Source organism: Excalfactoria chinensis, chromosome 1 (assembly GCF_039878825.1).
Source record: "Excalfactoria chinensis isolate bCotChi1 chromosome 1, bCotChi1.hap2, whole genome shotgun sequence".
NCBI lineage: Eukaryota > Metazoa > Chordata > Aves > Galliformes > Phasianidae > Excalfactoria > Excalfactoria chinensis.
Window position 1 is genome coordinate 48,632,496 of NC_092825.1, and position 6,876 is coordinate 48,639,371.

The window sequence follows — 6,876 nt, forward strand, 5'->3', positions numbered from 1 at the left end:
TTGAGTTAGTTGTATTTGGTTACCATGTACACCAACATTCTTGCTTTATGTGGTAGATTTCTGACAAACGTAATGTGTGGGGAAAAAATAAAAATAGAAAAAAGAAAAGAGAAGGCTGCAGGAGTGCACCATGTCAGAGTCAAAAGAACTGGTAAATACATAGGTCAAGGTAAAAATGAAATCAGATGTGGCTTGATGTGTCTTGCCTCTTGTATCAGGACTGAAGCTATTGAAGGACACCTCCTCTCGGTACACTCCTTAGCACTCTTAGCTCTTGCTGTACTCACAGCAGACTTTGAGCAGTGAAGAGAAATGGTTCAGACTTCTATATCATCTTTCCATGAGACAGCAGGGTACAGTTTTCAAGAGCCTCTTATGTGTAGAAAAATAAGAGATGACCTTCAGATGCATTACGCGCTGCCAGCTGACATCTATGTGCACTTGCCACCACTTAGAATGGATTTATGTGAGATCAAAAATCTATGACTCATTAGAAAAGGAATAGCTACCACCTTCCCATGTTCCTGTTAATTCATTGTTGTCTGAGATCTGCTGTAAAGAATAACTGGCTCTGTGGAAAGCTTGGCTGAGATCCATTCAACCTCATAGAGATAACTACAAATTGCCCTCCCTCCCTCTCAGTCTTTTTTATTTGCTGTTTATTATCCGTAGTTGTGCCATAGGTTCATTGTTGTTATTGGAGAGGACCAGTGTTTCAACAAACCGTCAGTGACAAATGGGAGATATCCCAGCACTGAAGGCACTGTGTCAAGAGGCAAAATAAATTCTGAGTGGCTTCACATAGGCAGCTGTAAGCAAGGTTGCAAATAATTTTTAATTGTTAGGAAGATTTGGTGACAAAGATTCACCACTCACTTGTTGTGGTCAGGGTCAGTATTTTAAGAGGAGAAACTAGGAGCTTATTTGGAAGAGAGAAAAGGCAGGAGAAGAAAGAAAGTCTTATTACGCAAACTATTTTTGAGTTATCATACCCGTGTCTGCCTTGACCATCAGCATGTACAGCTTCTTAGAGTTAATGAGAAGTCTGCCTTTGGATCATACCTTGCCAAGAGACTGGTCTTAAGAGTTTTTACCTGTCTTGGGATTTCAAGCTGCATCAAAAAAGAATTCACTGTCCCACAGCCGATGTCCTAATTCCTGTACTGGGTTTGGATCCAGCATTTCACCTCCTGTATTGACATCATTTTTTCCACATAAAAAAAAAAAAACCACAAACAAACATGTTTCAACAGCGTTTCAGCTGACATCGGTCAGACAACCTGTGCCACTGTCTTGAAAGGGCTAATTTAACTGCCTCAAGCACATGTGACATATATAAGCAATTTGGTTAGATCTGTTCATATGCATGTGTTTGTGGTAGGTCAAACCACAAGCAGCTTGCAAACACCAAAATGGATGCCTCTGTACACTGCAAAAACACTCCTCACCCCTCCAGCAGAGACCAATGTAAAGCTTATACCTATGTATCTAATTCATGTATGTTTCATATCTTAACTCCTTGATGCTCAGTTCTTTCCAAAGCTTTGCCTATCTTCTGTTTGGAATCACTGACTACCCTATCTTACTTATTCATTCTGGGCTACACAATATAAAAAGGATATTAAGGTACTTGGAAGGGTCCAACAAAGCTGGTAAAAAAGCTGAAAGGCGTGTCCTGTGAGGAGAGGCTTAGGATATTTTGTTCTCTGTTTTGGAGAAAAGGAGGCTAAGATGCAACCTCATTGCTCTCTGCAGATTCTTGAGGAGGTGAAATGGAGAGAGAAATGCTGGTCTCTGCTTGCTGGTCATCAATGATAAAAGACAAGAGAAAGGCATAAAGTTGCACCAGGGGAGGTCCAGAATGGATGTTAGTCAATATTTCTGTGCCATGAAGGTGGTCAAACACTGGAATAGGCTTCTCTGGGAGGTGGCTCTCCTCTCCTCTCCTCTCCTCTCCTCTCCTCTCCTCTCCTCTCCTCTCCTCTCCTCTCCTCTCCTCTCCTCTCCTCTCCTCTCCTCTCCTCTCCTCTCCTCTCCTCTCCTCTCCTCTCCTCTCCTCTCCTCTCCTCTCCTCTCCTCTCCTCTCCTCTCCTCTCCTCTCCTCTCCTCTCCTCTCCTCTCCTCTCCTCTCCTCTCCTCTCCTCTCCTCTCCTCTCCTCTCCTCTCCTCTCCCTTCCCCTTCAACTTCCCCTTCCCCTTCCCCTTCCCCTTCCCCACCTTCCCCTTCCACTTCCACCACCTCTCCCTCCCCTTCCTCTTCCCCTTCCCCTCCCCCTTCCCCTTCTCCTTCCCCTTCCTCTTCCCCTTTCTTTTTTCTTTCCCCTTCCCCTTCCCATTCTCCTTCCCCTTCCCTTCTTTCTAAATTCATTTCAATTGATTATAACAGTGCTTGGCACTAAATCAGTTTAAATGCTTCCATTTATATCAGCTAAAGGAGTTGGAATGAGGCATACACCATTAGCAAACTACATAATTTGATTCCATGCAATAATGAAATACCTGCAAGAGATGTTTCTCATAAAGGGGCACAAGAAGTGAGACAGCACTGTGTTACTGAGCTTAGCCTAAAGCATCTTCCATTCTTTTAAAAGTGCAGGTAATTATGCCTCCCTCTCCATAACTTTATTCCCCTGTCATTCACATCATGCACAAAACACTTTGGTTCTAGATTTACTCTCAAGCACACATCCAGTTTCTCTCTTTGGCAAACAGACCCAGATGATAGGTTAAATGCTTGAGTATGCCAGATGGGCAACACAGATTTATGGTGAAGTCAGGTGGATAGCAATGTTATCTCAGTCAGCAGTGTATCTGGAAATGCCCTCAGTGTACATAACATAGCTTCTGTGATCATGGCCTGGGACTATTATGAAAGTTCTATAACGCTTCTCTGTCATTATTTTAAATGAAAAACAAACAAAAAAAAAGGAGCAGATAAAGTGGGAAAAAAACACAACAAAGGCAGAAAGAGCGTGAGAGATGAAGAATGAATAAAGGAAGCAGATAAACAAGAAAGAAAGAAACACAGAAAAAACAATGATATCTCAAAGCCATAGAAACACCATAAGTACCCTAGGGAACATGAGAGTGAGGTGTTTTACAGTGTGGTGAGAGCTAGCTCAAATCAAGAGGCACGTGGGTTCTCCCACTGGTGTCAACAGGGTCAGCCTAGCTCAAACACAGACTAAGCAAGGAAAATTTGACTGGAGGAAGAACCAGAGAACACTTTCCAGGTGAAAGAGGTTATTTTAACATGACAAAGAATTGAGATGTGAACGGTCACCCCTGGCCCAGTGTTGCAAACAAAGTTTACTCAGCTGTGAGAGAAGTGCTGTCAGTAAGAGAAGACTGGAAGGAAATGGGGATATTGTGGAGCCTGCACAATATCAAGATAACTGAAGAGGACTAAGACAGGCCAGGTATGTCTTGGGTTGGATTGAGGTCAGATTTGGCCCTTTTTGTTCCCTCCTATCACTCGCCTTTGCACTTAGCAGCCCACATATAAAGCAATTCTTCCCTTGTGCCTCCAGATCCACTGGAAACAGGGAGACGAAGAGACATATCCCTGAAAGTAGTACTTTTGATAGTGGACTGGGGTTAGATCCAGTAATTGGTACTGACACTGTACATCCATCCCAGCTGTGGTTATAAACAAATATATAAAGCTGGGACTGTGCAGGCAAGAAATGGAAGACTTTGTAATGGGGACATCCAAGCTGTGCCAGCAGTTCTCATCTCAGCAAGCATAGCACATTAGGCAGACCGGTAATGCAGGCTCAAAATCATTATGTAAATAGAAAGGAAATACAAATATTTCCTATTACTTTCAAGACAGTAAGACCAGTGATGAATCTAATGCCGAATATTGCTAGGTTCTGACCACATTGATTGTATTGCAACAACTGCACACGAAGGGGCAAAGTACAGGTTTGTATAGCTTCAATGGCCCCATCAGGGGGTTTAGATTGCAATTCCATTTGGGCTGAGGAACTGCAGCATGTCAGGATAGAATATAACAGTTATTACTTATTACTGTGCAGATTATGATCTGCACACACATAATTTTGATGTGTGGCAAAACAGCACTATAGAAAAGACAATAACACATTTTATTTTTTGTCTAACAATTGGAACAAAATAATCTTTGTGCAGCATGAGGAGCAATGTAGACTGATAGGCAGAGCAATAGCTCAGCATGGGAATGTGCAGGTAGTAGGTAAGGGTACTAGTGCAAAGTATCTGACATAGCCTATCCTCAAAAGCTTTTACTAATTCAGTGAACCAGAATAAATTCTAAAGGTAAAGACATGGTTATTATAAGAGGCCAATGGGGGGAGAAGAACAACAAAGTGTTATAAAGACTGCAGAAGGATCAGGTATTCTCTGATAAACTCAAATGAAGAGCTTGAAGTACTTTTTGTTGGACTCAGACCTGTGGCAAGCTTAAAGCTTTATGACATCTACATTTTCACAAAGGCAAGAACAATTCTCTATTGGTATTTCAGGGAATACTGGTGTTGTAAAAGAGTAGCTATAGGCATCCTTAGTACTCTGAACAGCTCTTTTCACTTCCCTCAGCCTTCTTGAAAGATCTTATAGCTTACCATGGAAAGACATGCATTAGATCTGGCTTTACAAAGCACAGTGAAGACTGCTAACATGCAAGGTAGTCAAGTCAAGCAGTTTACACTAAATTAGAATTTACACATGCAATCTCCAGACCCAGTTACCTCCACCACAACAGGCACATGATAAAATACTATTGAACCACTTGAGCACCCAGTGAGAAAGGATGCACAGTCAGATATCAATCTGTATTTATCAGTATTAAGTAAGAGAGTGGTATCTGTGAAGTAGGAGATGTCACTGGCTGAGAACAAAATAACTGAATAGAAACTGATATCTGAGTCACTAGGGTCTTGCAGAAATAGAGAAGCAGATAAGGGCAAGCCATAAATAATAATAATAAAAGAAAAAAATCAGCATGATTTAGGAATCTGCCAACAACTTCTCAAGTGAGGGAAATACAAGTGTAAATCAGCCCTCACAAAGACCTCTGTGCTCAGAGGACCTCACCATGATCTTCTGCTTATCCAGGCACATCATGGAGAAGAGATGAAGGAGATGAACTACCCTCAGTGCTCCAGACAGAGGATGGCAGTGAAGCGACTATTTTGCACTAAACCAGCCAAGCTGAGAGCAGCCCCAGCTGGAAGGCAGACCAGTCTCCTTGATGTGTTATGGACCAGTTGCCCCACAGCTGCAGCAGAGCTAGTCCCCAGGAAAGTCTAGAAGCAATATGGTCCAAAACTAAGTAAACACCACCTGCAAGTCGAGTTGCTTTTGAATTTGAGTTACTTTTGAATTATCTTTTAAATGTAGGTTGCTTGTGTTCAGTGAGAGTGGGTTGGAAGCTTCTATTTTTTTGTTAGCTTTTGCTTGACATGTTAAATTTAGGTAGAGATCCCCTGGTATAGCTATACTAGAAGGCGCATTATGTCCTGAGGTGCCTCACCCCTTCCAGTTATGATCTAAGCTATGAGTTTATTGCTTCCAAGTAAGTATGGCATACTCTACTCTGCCCTTGTGAGGCCCCATCTGTACAGCATCCAGGTCTGGGGTCCCCAGTACAAGAAAGACGGGGAGCTGTTGGAGAGAGCCCAGAGGAGGGCCACAAAGATGATCAGAGGGCTGGATGGAGCACCTCTCCTATGAAGGTGGCTGAGGGAGCTGGGCTTGTTCAGCCTGGAGAAGAAAAGGCTGCAAGAAGAGTTCACTGAAGCCTTCTGGTACCTGAAGGGAGCCTACAAAGAGCAGAACACTCAACACTTTACAGAGGTAGATAATGGCAGGACAAGGGGAAATGGTTTTAAGTTGAAGGAGGGAAGAGGGAAGAGAAACCACAGCACTGATGGGTGAGGTTTGGCAGCAAAATGAAGGGGTGGACGCTTCGTAGAATAATAGAAGCAAAGAAAGAACTAAAGGTAGCAAGCAGACAGATGGTATGAAGCTGTGTGAAAGGGGAAGTGAGAAGAGGCAAAGGGGTAATATATCAAGTTTGCTGGGACAGTTTGCAGAGAACAAATATCTTCCCTGGCGGAGGCCCAGCACACAGAGAAAACATCTCATGGCCACACAGGATTGCCTGAGCAATAGCTCACATAACATAAATTATATCAGGACCCAGATCACTCTGATCCTTGTCGTGTGCCCCTGGTGGCGCACGGTGTTAGAACTGCCACTTGCAACACCAGAGGACCTGGGTTCGAATCCCCCCTGTGGTGCAAGGGGTAAAACTGCCGCTCTGCTACACAGAGGGCTTGAATCCCGGGAGTTGGACTCGATGATCTCTAAGGTCCCTTCCAACTCGCACAATACTATGATACCAAATACCAAAGAAAATCAGGGAGAGATGGGGTAAGCTAAATTTCCCACTCACTTTTTAGAGGAAAAAATGGTAATGCCATGCATCCCATTCCTTGTCCACTGCCCCGCATGGATGCTATGCAAACCCAGTGTGAATGGGTCATTCAGAATGAGCAGTTCTTCACCATTGGTGTCTTCCTCAAACTCAGCAAAGGGAACAAGAAAACCCAGATGACTGCCTTTCCCTGACCCTGCTGCACATGAAGAAGGAAACTAATGTCAAGAGCACCTCTTGGTGGTGTGAGAGCATGTCAAAGCAGCAAAAGCTCTGTATGTGCTCACTTAGTGGTTTAGGAGGCAATTTCCTGCAGTTTCCTTCCCTTCTCATTCCTTCAGCATACACAGTTGAGATATTTCGGTGTAGCAGGCGCCAGTTGTTCTCAGAGCTGTTATAATGTGTTATTTGAATTTCATATCCTGTTTTTAATAATTTAAATGCGATAGAAATAA